General features: G+C 47.6%; 1 protein-coding gene across 4 annotated transcripts in view; it reads left to right on the top strand.

The window, feature by feature from the left end:
• Positions 1-11,995: 11,995 nt before the first annotated feature.
• armc3 (armadillo repeat containing 3) overlaps positions 11,996-25,350 on the top strand; it is a 303,201-nt gene continuing 289,846 nt past the window's right edge. For 2 of the 4 annotated variants that reach the window (XM_085987769.1, XM_085987767.1), the window contains exon 1: positions 11,997-12,135. The gene's annotated coding sequence lies outside the window, so the exon portion shown is untranslated. Of the gene's footprint in view, positions 12,136-25,350 lie in introns of all 4 variants that reach the window. The other 2 variants (XM_085987770.1, XM_085987768.1) reach the window with 2 other exon arrangements.

The raw sequence follows: 25,350 nt of genomic DNA, 5'->3' as shown, positions 1-25,350 counted from the left end.
TAGTTCCCTTGTCTAGATCATTAATATATATTGTGAATAGCTGGGGTCCAAGGACCGATCCCTGTGGCACCCCACTAGCCACTGCCTGCCACTCGGAAAAAGACCCGTTTATTCTAACTCTTTGCTTTCTGTCTGCCAACCAGTTCTCTATCCAAGTCAATACCTTGCCCCCAATCCCATGTGCCTTAACTTTACACGCTAATCTCTTATGTGGGACCTTATCGAAGGCCTTCTGAAAGTCCAGATACACCACATCCACTGGTTCTCCCTTATCTATTTTACCAGTTACATCCTCAAAAAATTCCAGTAGATTAGTCAAGCACAATTTACCTTTTGTGAATCCATGTTGACTTTGTCCGATCCTGTCACTGTTTTCCAAGTGCTCTGCTATTACATCTTTTATAATGGACTCTAGCATTTTCCCCACTACCGATGTCTGGCTGTAATTCCCCGTTTTCTCTCTACCACCTTTTTTGAATAGTGGGGTAACATTAGCTACCCTCCAATCCATGGGTACTGTTCCAGATTCCATCGAATGTTGGAAGATGATCAGCAATGCATCTACTATTTCTAGGGCCACTTCCTTAAGCACCCTAGGATGTAGATTATCAGGCCCTGGGGATTTATTGGCCTTCAATCCAATCAATTTCCCTAACACCACTTCCCTACAAATACTGATTTCTGTCAGTTCCTCCCTTTTTTCAGACCCTATGTTCCCCGGCATCTCTGGGAGATTATTTGTTTCCTCCTTTGTGAAGACAGAACCAATATATGTATTTAGTTGGTCTGCCATTTCTTTGTTCCCCATTATAAATTCCCCTGTTTCTGACTGCAAGGGACCTACGCTTGACTTCACCAATCTTTTTCTCTTCACATATCTATAGAAGCTTTTACAGTCAGTTTTTATGTTCCCTGCAAGCTTACTCTCATATTCTATTTTCCCCATCTTAATTAATCCCTTTGTCCTCCTTTGTTGCATCCTAAATTGCTCCCAATCCTCAGGATTATTGCTTTTTCTGGCCAATTTATATGTCCTCTCCTTGGATCTTATGCTATCCCTAATTTCCCTTGTTAGCCACGGTTGAGTCACCTTTTTTGTTTTATTTTTATGCCAAACAGGGATGAACAAATTCTGTAGTTCATCCATGCAGAATGTTTGCCATTGCCTATCCACCGTCAACCCTTTGAGTGACATTCCCCAATCAATCCTACCCAACTCGCGCCTCAGACCATCGTAGTTTCCTTTATTTAAATTCAGGACCCTAGTCTCTGAGTCAACTACTTCATTCTCCATCTTAATGAAGAATTCGATCATATTATGATCGCTCCGACCCAAGGGGCCTCGTACAACAAGATTGCTAATTAATCCTTTCTTATTACACAATACCCAGTCTAAGATGGCCTGATCTCTGGTTGGTTCCTCGACATATTGGTCCAGGAAACCATCCCATAAACATTCCAGGAATTCCTCCTCCACAGTATTGTTACTAATTTGGTTAGCCCAATCTATATGTAGATTAAAGTCACCCATGATGACTGCTGTGCCCTTATTGCACGCTTCTTTAATTTCCCTTTTAATGCCATCCCCAACCTCCACCTTACTGTTTGGAGGTCTATATACCACTCCCACTAACGTTTTCTGCCCCTTGGTATTTCTCAATTCTACCCATAGAGATTCCACATCATCAGAGCTAATATCCTTTCTTACAATTGTGTTAATCCCTTCTTTAACCACCAAGTCCAAGTCATAAATGTATATCAGAAACAGTAGTGGTCCTAGTACTGAATCTTGGGGAACGCCACTGTATAGCTCCCTCAAGTTCCAGTCCAAAAAACAGCCATTCACCACAACTCTGTTTTCTATCCCTTAGCCAATTTTATATCCATGCTGCTACTGCCCCTTTTATTCCATGGGCTTCAATTTTACTAACAAGACTCATATGTGATACTTTATCAAAGGCCTTTTGAAAGTCCATATACACAACATCAACTGCGCTGCCCTCATCCACCCTCTCTGTTACCTCATCAAAATACTCAATCATATGCTGATCTAGCTTCTCCTTAATTGCATCTATACTATTCACCTCAACCATTCCCTATGGTAGCAAGTTCCACATTTTCACCACTCTCTGGGTAAAGAAGTTTCTTTGAATTCCCTATTTGATTTCTTGGTGCCAACTTATATTGATGACCTCTAGCTTTGCTCTTCCCCATAAGTGGAAACACTCTTTTTCTGTCTACTCTATCAAAACCTTTCATAATTTTAAAGATGTCTATTAGGTCACCCCTCAGCCTTCTCTTTTCAAGAGAAAAGAGACCCAGGCTGTTCATCCTTTCTTGATAGATATAACCTCGCAGTTCTGGTATTATCCTTGTAAATTTTTTTGCACCTTCTCGAGTGCCTCTATATCATTTTTATAATATGATGACCAGAACTGTACACAGTACTCCAAGTGTGGTTTAACCAAGTTCAATCTGGAACTCTTCTCATTGGAGAGAAGGAGACTGGGAGAAGATGTAATTGTATACATCCTTCAGCCTTATTAATTCAGGCAGGATGTAAGATAACATTACTTTATTGAGAGAGAATATTATGGAATTAATGTATAGGGGCAAATAGTTTATATCTCTTTAAGGTAATTTTGGAAATGTATCTTAAAGAAAAGAATTACCAGATAAAACTGCTAGTACAGCAGGAGACAGACTAATTGGACTCTGGTCTCTTCTAGCGTGACTTTTTCTATGTTTCTGTTACTACTGCTATGGTAATACTCCTTTGAGGGAAGCATTTTAATTACAAGAACTGTGAAAATTATCAGCTGCTTCTAAAGTGTTGCTCACTGATGATTTTTTCAGTTTTGAAAATGTCTCCGTGGGTCAGGCTATATTCCTCCCTCCTTCCTTGCCCTATAAGGATTTCATTTGGCAAAGCACTCCCTATGGCTGAGAGGGCAGGCCATCATTTTTAGGAGGTCCGTGATTACATTCTACTTGCAGAGGTATTCCCCTCCTGTTCGGAGCTGTCTCAACTCTACTTGACACCACACACAGCAGCATGGGTCAGATCAGAACTCAACCAAGGGAGAGAATTGAAGCTGTGCCCCTCCACTCTATAGCATTGCCCGTTAGTGCTCCAAATTACTGTACCTAAACATGCTGCATCTTGCTGAAAATAAATGCAAGTTTCTGCTATCACTGTACCATCTAATATCCAGCAGTCATTAGTATCACCTTTCACTGCTCAACAACACATTAAAAAGTAAACACTGAAAATATCTTTAATAGCTCTTATAGAAATCCCTCCAGTTTGTGACAGATAAAATACATTTGCACTGATGAACTTTCCATTTTTCCAGATAAGAACGATGACGCCAGTGTAATGAAACTAGGTCCATCCAATTTCAAACTACAAGAGTTTCGATATCGTATAGCTTCATATGAATTTGTAGATATATCTATGTGCTGGGATTTTTTAAATGGTAACCATGATGCTGCTTTGTTAAGTATTCCTTAACAAGTGACTTTCAGGATCATCAATCCATTTGAGGGATAATCCACAACAGGTTCGAATCCGGCCTCGGGTGACTGTCTGTGTGGAGTTTGCACATTCTCCCCGTGTTTGCGTGGGTTTCCTCCGGGTGCTCCGGTTTCCTCCCACAGTCCAAAGATGTGCGGGTTAGGTTGATTGGCTATGATAAAAAATTGACCCTTAGTGTTAGGGGGATTAAATACGTGGGGTTACGGAGATAGGGTGGGATATGTGTTGGTGTAGGGGTTAAGGGGATCGGGTGCAAGCTCGATGGGCCGAAATGGCCTCTATCTGCACTGTGGGGTTTCTGTGATTCTGTGATTCTGTGAGAAGACTGTTTTCCATAGATTGGCAATATGTATGCAATAAATTTGCAATGTGATTTGTAAGTTATACTGCACATATTGGGATTGATTTTGACTTCTGAGCAACCGACCAATGATGCACGCTGGCCAGCCTCCCGCATTCGAAGTAAAGAGGCGGCCGCGATTTTGAGGCCCTGGCCTCATTTACGTCAGGCCAGCAAGCAGCGGGCACCAAATCTTTAGAAGTTATCGTTCAGGTAACTGTTAAGACATTGCTAGATATAGTAACAAAAGCAAGATACTGCAGATGCTGGAAATCTGAAACCAAAACACAAAGTGCTGGAAACACAGCAGATCAGTCAGCATCTGTGGAAAGAGCAGAACGTCATAAAGATAGGCATTCCTGGAACAGAAGTGGCACTGAATTAAATAATAGGAACAAAAAGCAGGTTCCACACCCGGAACTTTAACTTGTCTATTCATTCCACAAATACCGTGTGACCTGCTGAGTGTTTCCAGTATTTACTGATTTTTTGTTCCAATCATAATATGATGGTTTGGTTAGGTGGACACCACAATATAATAGATATTCTAAGGTTTGGTAATAAAATATTTCACATTTTATTGTAAATCTTTCTAATATTTGCTTGTGCTGAGATCATTGAACAATAAATTCTTCAGTTTTCTAACTAAACTTGTCGTCTTACATGTGAACAGTCATTGATTTATTTGAAGTCTGTTGTCTTTTTGTCACCAGAGATAAACCAAACTCTTTCTCTGGATCAGCGGTCAGATCAACTCAGTTATGAGAATTATACACCAACCCTTTATGGTCTTTTGTCCTTACAGATGCTGACTGACCTGCATTTCCAACATTTGCATTATTTTCTTTTTATTTGACAGGTCGAGAATATGTACTCAAGGATTGGTCAGAAACATCCATTCAGATTGAACTCTCAGCCAGAACCTCCAATGCCCATCTGTTACAATTTTGTTCCTCCCTAGCCTTATTTATTGGGCCGTATATTCCGATCCCTATGGGTGTGTACGCGCTGTGTACACACCTGTCGTGATATCGGAAATGCCGGTTTTAGGCATGCCAAGCGCATGCGCTGAAAACCGGCATTTCCGATCTGTCAAGAATCCTCTTGACAGATCAGACGCCTGCCCTGGAGAAGGGCCTCTGCGGACGGAGTGTTCCGCTTTCTGGAGAACCTCCGCCCACAGAAAACCCTTAGAAATCTTATGCCTGGTAAAAGCAGGTGTAACGCCTGCTTTTACCAGCATAAGATTTGAAAAAAAGTAAAAAATCAATTTTTTTTCACTCATTTATCATTTAAAAATACTTTAAAAAGGGTAAGTTTATTTTTAGCTCTGTAAAAAACTTTAATTATTTTTTTTGAAAAATTAAATTTTTGTTTAAAATATAAAATTTTTTGTAATTTCAACTAATTTTAAAAATGTGATTAAAAAATGTATTTAATGTTTTACAGTGTTTTTGAGGTGATCTCCATTCATATATTTGACAGGTCTATCTGTCAAGTGTATGAAGGGAGATTCCCTCTTTGATTGGCTCCCCATGGCCCACGTGATCCCAGGGACACTTGCGAACCGCATGGGCCTCGAGGATACGTGGGCCCTGCACATTTTGAGTTGGAGAGGCCCAGGAGCTGAAGTGTCCGGACCTCGGGAGGCCTCAGGTAAGTCCGTAGATTTTTTCCAGATCGGAGCCCTCCGCATGCGGGAAGCCTCCGATTGGAAAATATGGCCCATTATGTTGATCTTCCACTACAGGTGAGCTAAAATTAAAAGTAAAGTGACTAAAACAAAACAAAAAAAACATGAAATTTGAAGGTATACACTTGTTTTATTTTATTTTAGGCCAATTGAAGCTTTTAAGACCGCAATAGATAGATTTTTATTAAGTACGCATATCAAGGGATATAGAGCAAAGATGGGTAAATGGAGTTGAGGTGCAGCTTAGCCATGATCTAATTGAATGGCAGAGCAAACTGGAGGGGCTGAGTGGCCTGCACCTGTTCCTAACACCAAAATGGAAGTCTCTATCATTTAGAGTAAATACAGTCACAAATAAGTCGAATATGCAATTCAGGAGAAATCTCTTTACCCAAAGAGTGGTAAGAATGTGAAACGTGCTACAAGGAGGATTTGAGGCGAATAGCATAGATGCATTTAAAGGGAAGCTAGATAAGTACATGAGGGAGAAAGGAATAGAAGGATATGCTGATAGGGTTAAGAACATAAGAACATAAGAATTAGGAGCAGGAGTAGGCCATTTGGCCCTTCGAGGCTGCTCCGCCATTCAATAAGATCATGGCTGACCTTCTATCTCATCTCCACTTTGCTGAACTATCCCCATATCTGTTGATTCCCTGAATATTCAAAAATCTATCGATCTCTATCTTGAATATACTCAACGACTGAGCCTCCACAGCCCTCTGGGGTAGAGAATTCCAAAGAATCACCACCCTCTGAGTGAAGAAATTTCTCCTCATCTCAGTCCTAAATGGCCGTCCTCTTATTCTGGGATATAGTGTCCGGCGATAAGTCAGGGGGTGCTACCGAAGATTGCGGCCGGGGCATGAGTGGGACGCTGCGCACGGCAGTGATGTTGTGGCAAAGCCACCAAGAGACTCTTGCAGTAATGTATATAATTGCCTTTAACATGGACTTGTTACCTTTAAGTGTTTGCTCTGTATAAACAGCGTGGGTTCGGTAAAATGGCGATCCAACGCGATGACATCATCACGCAGGTCACGTGACGTTCCCAACGGGGGGAAATGTGATGACGTCATGACGTCAGAGGGGAGAGACGTTCCCCCTCAGTCCTCGTGGAACCAGTTGGTGTACAGACCTGTATAGAGTTTCTCCTGCGTTTTTGTTTGTAACTTTTACTAGTGCATTAAACCACGTTTGGTTAACTGCTAGTTTCAGTCTCAGTACTTTCGTTAGGAGTTCAAGCACTCCTACATTGGTGACCCCGAATCCTCACGGACGTTCTTCGCGGCGGAAACAGAACGCAGAGCCATGATGGAAGCCAACGCAGTGGCTTTGAAGCTCCCCCAATTTTGGGAACAACAGGCGGCCTCCTGGTTCGTACAAGCGGAGGCGCAGTTCGAGCTCCGCAATGTCGTGCAGGATCAGACCCGTTATCTTTACGTGGTCTCCACACTCGACAGCTCGACGGCGTCGAGGATCATCAGCCTACTGGAGAACCCCCCGGCCACCAACAAGTATGTCGCCATTAAGGCACGGCTAATGCAGGTATTCGGCCTTACAAAGGCAGAGCGCGCACGCCGCCTACTCACGCTGCCCGGGTTAGGAGACTCCAGACCTTCAGAGTTGATGAGCCAGATGCTCACACTCTTGGGGTCTGAACCGCAATGTTTCCTGTTCCGCGAACTGTTCCTCAGTCAACTGCCCGAACAGGTGCAGGTGGCCCTCGCCAGATCGAACGCCGGGGATGGCATAGCGCTCGCCGAAGAGACGGATAAAATATACGCGGCCCGACAACAAAACTGCGTCATCGCGAGACGCCCCGCCCCAAAGGGCCTGCCTCGACGCCTCCAACAACCGGTTTCTGTTATTACCACGCTCGGTTTGGCGTGAAGGCCAGAAGCTGCCGTCCGCCTTGCAGTTTCATGCCCAAAACACCTAACAAGCAACTGCGCGTCAAGAACACCAACTCCGGGGCGTGCCCCGCGGCCACGATGGCGATCGGCGATTCCGGGAAACTACTTTACTTAACCGACTCCATCTCGGGCCGTCATTTTTTGTGTGACACAGGGGCGCAGTGCAGCATCCTTCCCGCGTCAGTCCTCGACCTTTGGTCCGGCAGGCGTGGTTCTCCCCTCCAAGCTGCCAACGGGGGTGCGATTCGTACTTGCGGGACACGGCGGGTCCAGGTCTGCTTCAGTGGTCAACGCTTTATATGGGACTTCGTCACCGCCAAAATTTCACAGGCACTCCTAGGCACCAACTTTTTATGCGCCAACGGCCTGTTGGTTGATTAAAAAAATCGTCGGCTCATTCACGCCGCCACGTTCGACTGTATTCCATGTGCGCGCGGCACAGTTGCACCGCACTCGGTCTCCTATGCTCGGCCACCCCCCGATGTTTTCTCCCGCCTCCTCGGGGACTTTCCAGAGCTGACTAAGCCCACATTCTCGGCTTCGACCGCCAAACATAGGGTGGAGCACCATATAACGACGACCAGCTCTCCCGCCTACGCCAGGGCACGGCGGCTAGAGCCCAGCAAGCTCACGGCTGCTAAGGCGGAGTTCGCCGTCATGGAAAAGTTGGGGATTATTCGCCGGTCGAATAGTCCCTGGTCTTCGCCTCTCCACATCGTCCCTAAGCCCGGGGGTGGATGGCGGCCCTGCGGTGACTACCGCCACCTCAATGATGTCACGACCCCCAACCGGTACCCCATACCGCACATACAGGATTTCTCCGCACACTTGGCGGGGAATTCGATCTTCTCCAAGGTCGACCTCATCCATGGGTACCATCAGGTACTGGTGCATCCCCAGGACGTCCAAAAGACGTTGGAGTTCCTCCGCATGCCTTTCAGACTTAAAAACGCGGCGCAGGCATTCCAACGCCTAATGGATTCGGTGCTGCAGGATCTCAAATTTTTGTTCGTCTATCTGGATGACATACTGATCACCAGCGCCACAAAGGAGGACCATCTCAAGCATCTGCGCATTCTCTTTCGTCGCCTTCAGCAGCACGGCCTCATTGTCAACCCGGCCAAATGCCACTTCGGCCTGCAGCAAATCGACTTCTTAGGCCACCGCATCACTTCAGAGGGGGCAATGCCGCTTCGGGCTAAGGTGGAGGTGATCGCCGCATTCCCGCGGCCGCTGTCCGTGAAGGCACTCCAGGAGTTCCTGGGTATGGTAAATTTTTACCATCGTTTTGTTCCCAGGGCTGCACAGCTCATGCGGCTGCTCTATGAGGCCCTCAGAGGGAAGCCGAGAAAGGAGCCCGTAGTTTGGACGCTGGAATTGGACCGCGCTTTCGGGGACATGAAGACCGCCCTAGTGAATGCGACAATGTTGGCACACCCCCTGCCAGGAGCCACCATCGCTCTCGCGACTGACGCGTCGGACTACGCCATAGGGGCTGATGTGCCTTCAATAACCACAAAACTAGAAGTTATAGACTTTAACAAGTTGGCTTTTAATCACTAAGATCAGAGCTAACATCTCAACACACTGACTGGCTCACAGGAATGAGTCATACAGATCCTGGGATCTTTAAGTAAGTCAGGGAAGAGGAAGTGAAACTATACACCGTGTGGGGGAGGGTAATATACATGAGTGCAAAACGAATACAGGCAAGACAAGCAGATTTCATTACAGGGGCCGTCCAAGAGCAATGGGTCGACGGCACGTGGCAACCACTGGCGTTTTTTAGCCGCCAGCTGCGACGGCACGAATGCCAGTACAGTACCTTCGACAGGGAGCTGTTGGCATTGTTTTTGGCCATTCGCCATTTTCATTTTCTGCTTGAAGGGTGCCACTTCACTGCGTTTGTCGACCACAAACCGCTGACATTCGCGATGGCCAAGACTGCCGAACCGTGGTCGGCTCGACAGCAGCGACAGCTTACATTTATTTCTGAATTTACAACCGACATCCGGCACATGGCCGGCAAGGACAACGTGGTAGCGGATTGCCTTTACCGCGCCACCATCCAAGCCGTGCAATTGGGGATCGATTATGCGAGAATGGCGGCCGACCAAGCTGCCGACCCGGACACTCAAGCCTTTCATTCTGACTCCGCCAGCCTTCAACTGAAGAATGTGCCGTTCCATTCGGCGGGCACCACTTTACTCTGTGACGTCTCCTTGGGAGACCCCCGTCCGATTGTTCCGTCCACCTGGCGTTGGAAAGTTTTTGACGCCATACACGGACTTTTGCATCCTGGTGTGAGGGCATCGCAGAAGTTGCTAGCATCCAAATTCGTCTGGAGAGGGCTGCGCAAGGACATCATCGACTGGGCGAACACATGTGTGGTTTGTCAACGAGCCAAAGTACAACGACACGTCAGGGCCCCCTTGGCCACCTTCGAGGTACCGGAGCGTTGGTTCGACCACGTCCACGTCGACGTTGTGGGGCCACTCCCACCATCGCGGGGTTTCACACACCTCCTGGCGATGGTGGATCACACCACGAGATGGCCAGAGGTGGTTCCCCTGACGTCTACCACCTCTGCGGATGTCGCTCGAGCCTTTATCTCGTCATGGGTAGCACGCTTTGGGGTTCCGATGGATATTTCGTCCGACCGCGGCCCACAATTCTCATCTGAGCTTTGGAACGCGGTGGCCTCAGCCTTAGGCACCAAACTCCATTGCACCACGGCCTACCACCCGCAGGCGAATGGGCTGTGTGAGCGTTTTCATCGTTCATTGAAGGCGTCGCTCAGGGCCAGCCTCCTGGACGCGGCATGGGTCGATAAACTGCCTTATGCTGGGGTTGCACATGGCGCCAAAGGAGGACCTGCAGGCTTTGGCCGCGGAAATGGTTTACGGCCAGCCACTCCGGGTACCAGGCGAATTCGTGCCATCCCCTACACAGCCATGGTCCACAGCCAGTCAGCGGGAAGCCCACCGGGAAGCGGCCCAGTGCTTCAGGCCAGTTCTGATGTCGCAACGTGGTTTTCCTGCCTCCCACATTCCAGTGGGGTTGATGAAGGCCAAATTCGTGTTCGTTTGTCAAGACGCCTATCGCAGCCCGCTCCAGCCTCCGTATACGGGTCCTTTCCGGGTTTTACAGACAGGGGCTAAGACTTTTTTGGTCGACCTCGGGGGCAGGCCAGACCACATCTCCATCGATCGCCTCAAGCCCGCGCACTTGGACCTTGAACAGCCAGTCGAGCCCACTCAGCCACCGCGTAGGGGTCGACCGCAGGCTGCTGCACCTGACCAGGCCGCTATACCCTCCAGCTCACCAGCTGCTCAGCGTTTTCCTCTCCGGGAATTTAGGAGTCGTTCAAACAGGCTTGTCCGGCCTCCTCTGCGATTGACTTTCCTTATTAAAGACAATTCTGGGGGGGCGTATGTGGCAAAGCCACCAAGAGACTCTTGCAGTAATGTATATAATTGCCTTTAACAGGGGCTTGTTACCTTTAAGTGTTTGCTCTGCATAAACAGCGCAGGTTCAGTAAAATGGCAATCCAGCACGATGACGTCATTGCGCAGGTCACGTGACGTTCCCAACGGCGGGAAACGTGATGACGTCATGACGTCAGAGAGGAGAGGCGTTCCCCCTCAGTCCTCGTACAACCAGTTGGTGTACAGACCTGTATAGAGTTTCTCCTGCGTTTTTCTTTGTAACTTTTACTAGTGCATTAAACCACGTTTGGTTAACTGCTAGTTTCAGTCTCAGTACTTTCGTTAGGAGTTCAAGCACTCCTACAACGTCATCTCCGGAGGCGCAGCGCTGCGGGCGCTATTGGTTACTGCCGCCACTAATCACCTGCTGAATTACACGTATGGTTACTGTATTGCCCTTGTTACAAGTGCCTCTAATTTCCTGATTTATACTCTGCCTTACATTACAACTGTTTGGAGGCCTATAAACAACTCCCGCCAATGTTTTCTGCCCTTCGCTGTTTCTTAGCTCCACCCAAACTGATTCTGCTTCTTGGTTTTCGGAGCTAAGATCCTTTCTCCCTACTGACTTTATCCCATCCTTTATTATCAGGGTTACCCCTCCTCCTTTTCCATTTTGCCTAAAAGTTATGTATCCTGGTTAGACAAAGAGGGTGAGAGGAGGTGATTGTGGAGCATAAACATCGTCATATGCCAATTGGGCCGAATGGCCTATTTCTGTGCTGTAGACTGGATGTAATATGGAATTTTGATGTAAAAAGGTAGCATATTGCAATGCACCTCTCAGTCTGAAAATACACCGCTTCATGTGTTTAAATGGGGAAAGCCACCAGTCTCACTTTTTTAAAACATTTCTGATGGTTAATCTGCCTGCCAACATTCCCTGGATGTAAAGAGCCGAAGGGATCAATTTTCCCTCGCCACGCTCCTCTCTCCAACCCTCCCTTTCTGCTTTCACTTCACGAAATGGGCCACGTGGAAGAGGCTGTTCACGTGACCGGCTCGCGGTCTGTTTTCCCCATCGCCTAGCAACCGCCCAGGGGCCTCAGTGTTGGGAGTCAAGATTCGAGGGAAGCCTTCGCAGCCGGGTCAGTGTCCGCAGGGAAGGCTCAGTACCCGCGGAGAGCCCGTCCGGTGCCCGCAGAGGCGGCGATCAATGCGTAATTGATTCATTTATTCTCGGATGATTCCTTCTTGCCGCACGGTAGGACACGTCTGGTGCCGGTGCCGAGGCCTTTGACGGAGCCTGCGGCGATGGCGGTGCTCAGTCGGTCAGTGATGCTGGCCTGCCGCGGGCTGTCACTCTAAAACGAGGAGCAATCAGCTTCTACTAAAGAGTCATTCGTGGGACGAAAATTTCATTTCTTGCGAATGTTCCCGTTATTATAAAGATAAAGTTGTCCGAACAAGTCGCCGAGAACAATCGTTAGTTTTAAGAAAAATATTCACCCATAATGTGTAGGGTTGCTGTCGCGTTACTGAGAAAATCAGCAATACAATTAGATAACATTTTGTGTAGCCTAAGGTTGCAGGTCCTCCAGATAAATTAATTCATAGAACTTGATGAAGGATTGTTGTTGGCTACCAATATACAGTAGATTTTTTTTTGAAAGAATTGAAATGGGAATTAAACTAAAGCCACGGATATATTTACACGCTAATATCGCTGTTAAAAACCCCATAAAAAGTTAAGCCTTTTTGAATGAGGTGCAACTAGGTTTTTAACAGTGTTCAGAGCAATAACTACTGCTGAACAACCGTCTGGTCCTGAAAAACTAATTTTATAGTTGTGGAATGAATTTTCTCTATTATGATAAAAATTACTAGATTTTTAAAATGCTAACAAATGTGTTTTTTAAGTTTGTTTATGACATTTCAGCTTCTACTTTAACCTAATGTGAAGTCCCAGTCTTTATTTTGCTCCCTGTAAAATTTAAAAAAGTGAATTGAATCAGTGCTTTTTATTTCCTGGTTTGCTGTCTGTGAGAATTCTTCAATATTTAGCCAGCTGGATGACATCGCTGCTGCTGTACACTGGAGATTCCCTATAGACAGTGCTACAATCAAATTAACGTTAAAGTTTTCCCCACAGAGATTGCAAGATCTTTGTGGGCAGCTTTCTTTGGGATCAGCAGCAATCGCCATCGCTTCCCCGCTGACCGCGAATTCCAGGCCATTGAAATCACAAATAAATGGGTTCTGCTTTGAATCTGGGCTGGTAGATGTGAACGCAACGCCACCAGGACAAACACCACTAACAACTAAATGGACAAGATATAAAACAGTGATCATTGTTAGTGCGCACAACGTGGGAATAGCAATTTGGAATTTCTTTATCCTGCATTAGGCACATATATTTCAGAATATTGATCGCAACAATTTTTTGATATCTTAATGTTAGAGTTAAACAGTGGTTTTGACGATACTTGTATAAAATCAATTTTTTGCCCCCTTTAAAAAAAAAAAATCTTTTTGTTAAATTTTCTGCTCACCAAGGTAAGTGTGTCAGTGCTGGAGAATGAAACACTTTGGGGCTAAATTGGATATGTGATGCAAGCGGTACACCAATTTTGTGCTGCCTGCTCATTACCATGATTGCATGATTGTAGCGTGCAGCCAGCGCTAACCACTTTGTTGAGTAGATGTATGCCTCAGCAAGGGGCCCAAAATTGTGAGAGGCTAGCATGAGTTAAAACTAGCTTGCACTACTTAAATCTAGCCTGCACCTCTTAAAGGGGAGGCGCATTGTGGCTGGAGCAGGTGGTGGAAGACCTTGTACAAGTCACCCTGATGTGGAAAAAGACTGAATAATGGCACAACATGGGAGATAGCGTGCTCCAAAGTTCTAACATGCTGCACTGGAGGCCTTAGTGGAGGAGGTGGAAAGGAGGAGAGAAGTGTTGTATCCACAGGGTGCCAGGAGGCCCTTCAGACAAATATTCAGAAGACAATGGGAGCAGATAGCCATGGCGGTCAATGCCAGGAGTCAGATCCCAAGGACCTGGATGCAGTAGCGCAAAAAGTTCAATGACCTCACACGTGTGATCAAGGTCAGTGAATTCATCTTCAAATGCCATACCCCACCAACTGCACCACTAGCCTCAGACACTGCTCAATGCACCACACCCCCATTACTCATCCAGCAACAATCTCTATCAATCAGGACTCATACCTAACATTCATAGCTGCACCTCACCCTCACACACTTAGCACTGCTGCAAGCCTCAAACCCACATCTCACAGCTTGCACATACTGCCAGCTTTTCAACCATGACAGCCACATCACCCAAACAGATTGCACCACACTCACTGACATACTTCCCTCTCTCTTGCAGGGCAAGGTGGCGCACAACTGGAGGCAGCAGGTGCTAACCAGCAGAGGGACAGTGCGCCTGCATGTCCTTACCTCCATGGAGGAGACGGAGCTCACCATCATTGGAGCAGCCATAGCTGAGGCCATGGCCAACGGCGGGGCTGAAACCATAGAAGATGATGGTATCCTCATACCTAATCCTCCTTCTCACATCCCACTTCCCTCTCATCCCACAATCTCTTCTGATTTACAAGCTGCAGATGGTGTAAGCATGCACCTCTTGCTTCCCCCAACTCCCTCTCCCCTCACCAGCAATTCCCTTTAAGGGCCACGCAGCTGTCTCGAGGTCCTGCACAGCCGGTGAGCAGGTTTCCCAATGCAAAAGACTGTGCATGCATGGAAGTTTAAATGGACCGCGCAGCCCCAAATAAAATTGGGTGGAACATTGCTCACCACAACCTTACCCTTGTGCCTTTCTCCTTTCACATACCCAAGAAATGCCACCTGGCCAGGCAGTGATGGAAGAGCAACAGGTGGAAGAGCAACAAGACACTGCTGATGAAGAAACACCGTCACTTGATTTCACACTCGCAGCCACCAGCTCAGATATTGACACTGTGCATAATTTAGAGGTTAGCATAGAGGCGGAATCTGCATGTGGTGAGACATCGGGCATGATAGCAGCCAGGACAGGGGCAAGCGTTGTGCCGGTGCCAGCTCGCCGGAGGGTTCAAAGAGGCATGCAGGGTGTCACAGCAGTTCAGCAATTTGCCCTCCAACAGATTACTAGGATTGCTAAGGTGTCGCCCCTGGGTGGGGTGGGGGGCGGCAGATGGGGTAGGTGGCAGTGGTTCCGTGGAGCATGAACCTGCTGTCCTCTTTCAGGATGACAGCTTTTGTTGCCTAACCACTGCCCCTCTCCAGTGCCCTTGCTGTTGCCTGTCAGCCAGCCAGTCCAGTCTGCTGCCACCCATGCTGAGATGGTGAAGTACGAAGCTGGGCCTTCTAGGCCCAGAGCTGCTTGAGGTGGTCATCCAAGGCCATCTGCAGTCTCCCCCACTGAAAGCACTGCATAGGAACACTAGGACAGGCAAAGGCACATGAAAGACAGGCACTAAGAGAATGCACAAGGGTGATTAGTTTACATTTGTATGCAATATGGCATGCTTTGGTTTATAAATTTGGTTTTGAATGTTTATTTTGTGTTGGCTTTTACTTTTGCTTTGTGGCCAAGCAGATGCTGTGTTGGTCAGCGACAGAGGGAAGTTAAGGTGTGGGACTGTTGGTGAATGGGGAATTGGGGTTGTGTTTACTGGTATCGCAGTCGGATGAGTTGTTCAAGGACAGACTGGCCAAAAAGGGCCTGTCTTGGCTGCCTCCTCCCTGCCTCTTTCTCCTCCTCCTCCTCCTCCTCCTGTTTTTCCACTGCTCGCTGTATAGCTGTTGGCAAGGGCAGTGCCCTCATGGTGGCGAGGTTGTGGATCATGCAGCAGACCACCACGAATCCTGCCGGGCTCCTCCAGAGCGGTCCAGGTAGTGGACGCGTTGTTTCAGCACGCCAATGGTCTGCTCTATTGCATTTTGTGTGGCAGCTTGGGTTTCATTGTATGCATGCTGCCCACGTGTGCATGGCATGCGCACCAGAGTCATAAGCCAAATCGTCAGTGGATAGCCCTTGTCGCCCAGTAGCCACCCTTTGGTTTTCCATGGTGGCTCAAATGCAGATGGCACAGTGGACTACCACAGAATGAAGGCATTATGACTGCTGCCAGATACTGGGAATTGACCTGCATGATTCACTACCCACTACCTATGATCGCACACCAGCTGGACACTGAGGGAGTGGAATCCCTTTCAATTGTGGTACATCTCAGAGTTGACAAGGTGGCCGCAAAGTGACGTGTGTGCAATCGTCGCAAAGCTGCGTGCCTGCTCCGCCTGTTGGTCTCTGGCAAGAGAGAATGAAATGTAGTCAGCTCTCTTTGAATACAGGCCCTCAGTGACCTCCCTTATGCAACAGTGGATGGCAAACTGTGAGATGTTTGTGCAGAGTTCATGGCCAGGGTCACCTTCACAGCCACTGGCAATGCGGCCCTCGCCCTCTTCTGAGCTTGCAGTTGTGGCTGCAGCAGGTGGCAGATTTCAGTGAGGACGCCCTTACTGAAGCACAGACATCTCGCACACTGTTCCTCACTGAGGTTCAGGTAGGAGAATTGCTCCCTGAATACCCTGGGCGGATATGGCCTCCTGCTAAGAGCCCTTCTCGGCCTCCTCCTCTTCCCTCTTCTAGCAGGTTGTCCTGCTCTGCTTGGCCTCTGCTCATTCTCCCAGTCATGCCGTATTCCAAGGGGAATGCTTACTACTGCACCTGTGTCTGGGAGCAGCTGGTTTGTGCAGAAGCCTTGAAGTCAAGACAAAATCCTTCAGCACATTCACTCCCTCCACCACTGGTGTACCGTGCCTGCAGCAACTCGTCAAGGCTTCTTCGGCAGCACTTCCCAAACCCGCGACCTCTTCCACCTAGAAGGACAAGGGCAGCAGGCACATGGGAACACCACCACATCCAAGTTCCCCTCCAAGTCACACGCCATCCTGACTTGGAAGTATATCACCGTTCCTTCATCGTCGCTGGGTCAAAAGCCTGGAACTCCCTCCCTAACAGCACTGTGGGAGTACCTTCAGCACATGGACTACAGCGGTTCAAGAGGCGGCTCACCACCATCTTCTCAAGGGCATTTAGGGATGGGCAGTAAATGCTGGCCTTACCAGCGGCGTCTACATCCCATGAATGAATTAAAAAAAATGTCACGCCACTCTGTGTAGACTTTAGCAAATTTGAAGAACTCTAGAAAGCACCAAACACTTGTACAATCATAGCAACAGCCTGCAGAAATCAGTCAGCAACTACGCTGAAAGTAGTTGATGATCCCTTTACAAGCGCTGGTGGGAAGTCCTTCCTGCTTCTGAACACATGTTCAGATCTGCAAGCTTAAGAGAGGGCATTAGCTGGAGCATTGAGCTCCAAAATGGCAGCGCTGGCATCAAATCAGTGTTACTTCTTCTTAGGCGGTCCCTCGGAACCAAGGATGACTTGCTTCCACACTAAAAATGAGTTCGCAGGTGACTGATGAGTCCAATGCGGGACCTACAATCTCTGTCACAGGTGGGGCAGATGGTGGTCGAAGGGGCAGGTGGGTGGGGTGCTTGAGTTGACGTGCACTCCTTCCGCTGTTTGCGCTTGGCTTCCGCTTGCTCCCGGCGAAGAGACTCGAGGTGTTCGGCGCCTTCCTGGATGCTTCTCCTCCACTTTGTGCGATCTTGGGCCAGGGACTCCCAGGTGTCGGTGGGGATGTTGCACTTTTTCAAGGAGGCTTTGAGGGTGTCCTTGAAGTGTTTCCTCTGCCCACCTGGGGCTCTCTTGCCGTGTCGGAGCTCTGAGTAGAGCGCTTATTTTGGAAGTCTCGTATCAGGCATGCGGACAATGTGGGCCGTCCATCGGAGCTGGTCGAGCGTGGTGAAAGCTTCGACGCTAGGGATGTTGGCCTGAGCGAGAACTCTGACGTTGGTGCGCCTATCCTGCCAATGGATTTGCAGGATCTTGCGGAGGCAGCATTGGTGGTATTTCTCCAGTGCTTTGAGGTGCCTGCTGTACATGGCCCATGCCTCTGAAGAATACAGGAGGGCGGGTATCGCTACTGCTCGGTAGATCATGAGCTTGGTGCTGGGTTTGAGGTCCTGGTCTTCAAACACTCTCTTCCTCAGGCCACCGAAGGCTGCACTGGCACACTGAAGGTGGTGTTGGACTTCGTAATTGACGTCTGCCTTGTTGACAGTAGGCTCCCGAGGTATGGAAAGTGGTCTACATTGTCCAAGGCCTCGTCATGGATTTTGATAATCGGGGGCAGTACTGTGTGGCAGGGGCAGGTTGGTAGAGGACCTTTGTCTTACGGATGTTTAGTGTAAGGCCCATGCTCTCGTACACTTCGGTGAAGGTGTTGATGATGGTTTGGAGTTCGGCCTCAGAGTGTGCGCAGACGCAAGCGTCATCTGCATACTGTAATTCGATGCCAGCAGATGGGACTGAAAGGATTGTTACTAGTCCTAGCCCCTTTCAGGCTACCCCAGATCAGGCGTATTCCCCAGACGTACACCTTCAACTAAAGTTAGAGGTAGCCAAATCCTAAAGACGCTTAATTGGGTCTAAAGGTTCAGACTATCTCTCCCTAAAGGAAAGGAACGACCTGAAGATGTTACCATCCTCCAGATAGCACTTTTAATAAGTTTAACTAGACTGTAACCTTCCGGATATTATGAGGGTCCTGAAAACTCCTCCAGAATTCTGCAACTCCTCACCAAAGAGTGTACAGATATTGAGTTCGCGAGTTTGATACAGAAGTACTATGTGAGACAATTCTAAAAAAATATAGATTTATTAAAGAACCGACATGTAACTTACAGCTGATGATTCAGTTGCAACATTAACAGTTCCAAATACAAATAGCTTACAATTCTTAATATCAGAGATCCTTATTCTCAAATCTTAACTTTGTTACATTTTTACATTTCTTAGTCTTATCCCAGAATATCCACCAAAATCAAATACCTTTGATATCCGAGATGCAAAGAGTTAAAAACTTACAGAGCCTGTCTCTGAAGCGTGAGAATCGCTTTGCCTTTTTCAGCGAATCTAGCTTGCCATTTGAAAGTTCTATATTTTTACCCTTTTTGCAGTGGTATATCCTTTGAAGTTTTCTGCTGATGTAAGCTAATTATCTCTAGTCATTTTTCTGTTGACTCCTTCTATTCTTACAGTCAGTTCAGCTTGTAGCTTGCAGAATTATGTCTGCTGTGTAGGTGTCTCAAGCTTATCATAAAAACAATGTGACAGCAGTGGTTCTATTTGATGTCATTTTTATCAAAGTCTCCTGTTTGTATCTTTTGCATTTAGAACAACTCAAGTGGTTGTACCACAGACTCGTCTCTCCATGTTTTATTTGATGTCATTTTTACAAAGGCACATGTTTCTTAAATCTTTCTGTGTTTCTTTCCGAAGTGTTGGTTTATAACACTTAAACTGGGTATGGCTATTGCGTTCTTTCCAAACTGCAGACTTCCTGGAACCTCCAACCTGCTGCTTCAATAAGGCTATTGTTTAGAAACATAGAAGATAGGAGCAGGAGTAGGCCATTCGGCCCCTCGAGCCTACTCCGCCATTCAATGCGATCATGGCTGATCATCCAAATTCAGGACCCTGTCCCTGCTTTCTCCTCATATCCCTTGATCCCCTTAGCCTTAGAAATATATCTAACTCCTTCTTGAATATATTTAATGAATTGGCCTCAACTGTCTTCTGTGGTAGAGAATTTCACAGGTTCACCACTCTCTGGGTGAAGAAATTCCTCCTCATCTTAGTTCTAATTGGCTTACCCCTTATCCTTAGACTGTGGCCCCTGGTTCTGGAATCCCTCACCATCGGGAACAGCCTTCCTGCATCTAGTCTGTCTCGTCCTGTTAGAATTTTATAAGTTTCAATGAGATCCCCTCTCATTCTTCTAAACTCTAGCGAATATAAGCCTAATCGACCCAATCGCTCTTCATACGCCATTCCTGCCATCCCAGGTATCAGTCTGGTGAATCTTTGCTGCACTTCCTCCATGGCAAGAACATCCTATCTCAGATAAGGCGACCAAAACTGCACACAGTACTCAAGGTGTGGTCTCACCAAGGCCCTGTACAACTGCAGCAAGACATCCTTGCTCCTGTACTTGAATCCTCTCGCTATGAAGGCCAGCATACCATTTGCCTTCTGAACCACCTGCTGCACGTGCATGCTCACCTTCAGCGACTGGTGCACAAGGACACCCAGGTCTCGTTGCACTTCCCCTTTTCCCAATTTATTGCCGTTCAGATAATAATCTGCCTTCCTGTTTATGCCACCAAAGTGGATAACCTCGCATTTATCCACATTATACTGCATCTGCCATGCATCTGCCCAATCGCCCAACCTATCTTATCTCAGAAGCCTGTATGCTGTTTACATCTTTTGATTGTTAAGGCTTCCAGACTTCCAGACCCAGTATGTCATGTTTTAATAAAGTCAAAATTCTGTTCATAGGATGGTGTATTTTTCTGAATATGGCTATTCCTTCACAGGGCAACCTTGGATCTGGACTGGAGGCGACGGAGGTTGAACAGTTTCCCGTTTGTTCTGTTGATTAGCTCCACTCCAGCGGGGAGCTTACTGAGGGTGAAATAGAGCATTGCAGCCAGGAAGATCGAGAAGAGTGTTGGTGCGATGACACAGCCTTGCTTGACCCCGGTCCGTACATGAATTGGGTCTGTGGTGGATCCGTTGGTCAGGATCACGGCTTGCATGTCATCATGAAACAGGTGGAGGATGGTGACAAACTTTTGAGGGCAGCCGAATTTGAGGAGGACACTCCATAATCCCTCACGGTTGACGGTGTCGAAGGCCTTTGTGAGGTCAACATAGAAACATAGAAAAATAGAAGATAGGAGCAGGAGTAGGCCATTCGGCCCTTCGAGCCTGCTCCGCCATTCAATGAGATCATGGCTGATCATCCAAATTCAGTACCCTGTCCCTGCCTTCTCCCCATATCCCTTGATCCCTTTAGCCTCAAGAAATATATCCAACTCTTTCTTGAATATTTTAATGAACTGGCCTCCACCGCCCTCTGTGGCAGAGAATTCCACAGGTTCACCACTCTCTGGGTGAAGAAATTCCTCCTCATTTCAGTCCTAAATGGCTTACCCCTTATCCTTAGCCTGTGACCCCTGGTTCTGGACTCCCCGGCCATCATAAACATCCTTCCTGCATCTAGTCTGTCCAGGCCTGACAGAATTTTATAAGTTTCGATGAGATCCCCTCTCAATCTTCTAAACTCCAGTGAGTATAAGCCCAATCGACACAATCTCTCCTCGTACGTCATTCCTGCCATCCCAGGTATCAGCCTGGTGAATCTTCGCTGCACTCCTTCCATGGCAAGAACGTCCTTCCTCAGGTAAGGCGACCAAAACTGCACACAATACTCAAGCTGCAGTCTCACCAAGGCCCTGTACAACTGTAGCAAGACATCCTTGTTCCTGTACTCGAACCCTCTTGCTACGAAGGCCAACATACCATTTGCCTTCTTAACCGCCTGCTGCACCTGCATGCTTACCTTCAGCGACTGGTGCACAAGAACACCCAGGTCTCTTTGCACTTCCCCTTCTCCCAATCTATTGCCATTCAAATAATAATCTGCCTTCCTGTTTTTGCCACCAAAGTGGATAACCTCACATTTATCCACATTATAGTGCATTTGCCATGTTTCTGCCCAATCACCCAATCTGTCCAAATCGTACTGGAGTTTCACGACATCCTCCTCACAGCTTACCCTCCCACCCAGCTTTGTGTCGTCTGCAAATTTGGAGATATTACATCCAATTCCCTCGTCCAGATCATTAATATATATTGTGAACAGCTGGGGTCCTAGGACCGATCCTTGCGGTACCCCACTAGTCACTGCCTGCCACTCGGAAAATGACCCGTTTATTCCAACTCTTTGCTTTCTGTCCGCCAACCAGTTCTCTATCCAAGTCAATACCTTGCCCCCAATCCCATGTGCCTTAATTTTGCACGCTAATCTCTTATGTGGGACCTTATCAAAGAAGGCCACGTACAGCGGTTGGTGCTGTTCCCTGCATTTCTCTTATAGTTGATGCACGGTGAAGATCATGTCCATTGTGCCCCTTAGTGGGTGGAATCCGAATTGTGACTCGGGGAGGAGCTCTTCAGCCACTGGGAGAAGGCGATTGAGGAGGATTCTTGCGATGACTTTCCCTGTGGCAGACAGCAGGGAGACTCCTCTGTAATTACCGCAATCAAACTTGTCACCTTTCTTGAAGATGGTCACGATTACGGCGTCTCTGAGATCCCTTGGCATGCTCTCATCCTTCTAAATAAGAGAAATGAGTTCATGTATTCACGCCAATAGTGCTTCTCCACCATGTTTTAGTGCCTCAGCGGGGATTCCATCTGCTCCTGAGACCATGTTGTTCTTCAGTTGTCGGATGGCCTTTCAGCCTCATGCCGGGCTGGGGTTGTGCTGAGGTGGTGGCAGGTAGCATGCTGTGGGATGGAGTTTAGGACAGTCGCGTCGAAGACAGAGTCTCGGTCAAGGAGATCTTCGAAGTGCTCCTTCTAGTGGGCACTGACTGCCTCTCTATTCTTTATGAGTACCTCTCTGTTCTTGGCCCGCAGTGGGGTAGGACCTTGGGTGCTTGGGCCGTAGGTTGTCTTGACTGTGCTAAAGAATCCACGCACGTCGTGGTTGTCGGCTAGCTGCTGGATCTCCTGCGCTTTCTCCACCCACCATCTGTTCTTTGGGTCGCGAGTTTTTTGTTGGACCTCGGCGTTCAGGCATCTGTAGAGCTGCTTTCTTGCTCTCGAGTTCTGTTGAGGTTTCCAGATCAGGAATGCCTTGCACTTGCGGCTTATTAGCTCCTGGTTGTTCTCGTTGAACCAGTCTTGGTGTTTCCTGGTCGAGTGACCCAGCGTTTCATCACAGGTGCTGATTATGGAGGCCTTGAGTGCAGACCAGGCGCTGTGGACACTCTGGGCAGGATTTTCATTGGGCCGTGGAGGCGGGATTGGAGGCGTGTGGGGGGGTTAAAATCTAGAAATCGGGGGGCACGAACCCATCCCGCCCCAACCCACCGCCATGCCAGTTTCAAAGGAGGCGGATACCCGACCTGTGCTGGGACCCGCCTCCCCGAGGCGGGAAGGGGATTAGTGCCAATTAACTGCCTGTTAACAGGTAGTTAACAGGCAGTTTTTAGCCTAATCTCTATTTTTATTGCTGAAGTGTGGGATTCCCGACGGCTCCAAACCACGCCAAGGTAGCGAGGCGGACTGTCGGGCTGAAGGGCTTGGAGGGTTCGAGATGTCCGGTGTTCAGGTGAGTGATGGGTGCATGAGTGCAAAGGCAAGTGTGTTTGGTGTGTGTAAAGTGTTTAAAAAAGTTTTACTTACCTTTACTTACCTTTATAGCCTTCCTTCCTTCAGGTCCCGGGAGTCCCTCATCTCACCGGCACAGAAAGCAGAATGGCCGCGAGCTGTCAAAAGTTGCAGCATTCAGCTTTCTGTTCTGGAGAGATATCTAAATCAGCCTGAGAGGAAGGAATTAACTTGGAGTACAGATTGTCAGTGTGTTTCAGCTTCAAAGAGCTGTCAAACACTGATATTTCATCTGTCAAAAGTTCTTGAGAGATGAAATGTCAATCTGTGACGTTGCCAGGTGGCCCTTAATTGGCCTGCTGAGCCCGCTGGGCGGGCTCAACAAGGCCAATCAAGTGAAAATCGCGTGGGTTGGCCAAACTCGATGGAGGCGGGACTACAACCCCGAAAGTTGTAGTCCCGCCTCCATCACGCCTCCAGTATCAAAATCCAGCCCTTTAAGTCAGCATGTGACGTCACCACTCCTCCATTTTTCTTTGCAGGGCGTTACTACTTAACTGCTACTGGGCTCACAAAAATGGAGGATGCTGCAGGACCCGGTACCAGCTGGTGGAAGAGCGGTGGCCGCCACTTTCTCGACATTACGCCGTGCTAACGGGTGGCGCAAACCACCCAAATTTCTAAGCCACTGCTTTTTGTGGGAGTGATTTCCACACTTCTACCACCCTTTTGCGTGAAGAACTGTTTCTTGAAGTTGAACAGCATGGAGACAGTTGTGGGATCATGGGAGATGGTGGAGCAACAGAGTTGGACATCATCAACATACATTGGAATCTATTCCCATGCCTGTGGATGACGTATTTGAGGGGTACTATGTAAATGAGGAAAAGGATGGGCAGAGGATAGAACTTTGAGGCCAGCAGAGGATTATGGTGCTGAGATGGGAGGAGACGCCATTGCTAGAGATGCTCTGACTTTGTTTGGATATGTAGGAATGGAATCATGAAAAAGTAAGTCCACAGAGCTGGATAATGGAGGATGATGGTATAGTTGGCTGTATTAAATACTGCAAGGACAAGGAGGGCTAATCCACCACAGTCAAGGTCACAGAGGATGACATTTGTGACTTTGGCCAGGGCTGTCTCGTTGCAGAATGTGGAACATAATGGAATGAAAATACATAAAGTGCAACTGCCAACTCTCAGTTTGGACTTCTGCTATGCAAAGGAATTTTTGCCCCCATCAATATTGTGTGTATCTGTGTCCCCAGGCCAAATTGGGTCCGTTGAGTATAAAACAGAGATATTCATTGAGCTCAATCCTTTTATCAACTCTTGTTCTCATAGGGTTATTGAAAGTGATCGGCAATATCAACCTTGATTGATAATTTGTTAAAAATGGGAAAACTGAGTTCCCCATATCACCTAGTGGATAAAGACACCAGTTTTAAAAGCTGTTACATTGGTCATGTCACTTTGTCTCAATGCCTCTCATCACATTGGCATCCACTTCATAAATGAATAAGGAAGAAATTTACGAGCATTTTTGAACTAATATTCAACAACAACCTGCATTTATATAGCTGCTGCCCTTGTCCTTCTAGGCGGTAGAGGTCGCGGGTTTGGGAGGTGCTGCCGAAGAAGCCTTGGCGAGTTGCTGCAGTGCATCTTGTAGATGGTACACACTGCAGCCACGGTAAACCGGTGGTGGAGGGAGTGAATGTTTAAAGTGGTGGATGGGGTGCCAATCAAGCGGGCTGCTTTGTCCTGGATGGTGTCGAGCTTCTTATTCCTTCAGTTATTATGCCAGAGTTTACTGTAGCGGTGTTAGTTAATTTGCCCTTGCCCTATGACCTTTTGCACTGGAAGTTGCTGTAAATTAGGGATCCAAACAACGCGGCGCCCTCCACAGAGCATGTGGGACCTGTGTGAACAGCGCAAGCAACTGTGTGTCTCATTAACCAATCAGATTGATGTATTGTTAATGAACAGGGCAGTCTGAACCAGGAAGTTAGAATAATGAATTCAGTGTCAAATCGGGTACAGAAAGTGAAACAGACAAGGAAAGAAAGATTGGATTAATAGAGAGAGAAAGAAAGAAACA

The sequence above is a fragment of the Somniosus microcephalus genome, chromosome 5, assembly GCF_052327205.1.
Source record: "Somniosus microcephalus isolate GS21.2 chromosome 5, FLI_Smic_1.0, whole genome shotgun sequence".
In the NCBI taxonomy this organism is placed as follows: Eukaryota; Metazoa; Chordata; class Chondrichthyes; order Squaliformes; family Somniosidae; genus Somniosus; species Somniosus microcephalus.
The sequence above is the reverse complement of the archived record's forward strand: the minus strand, read 5'-3'. Positions and strand labels throughout refer to the sequence as shown.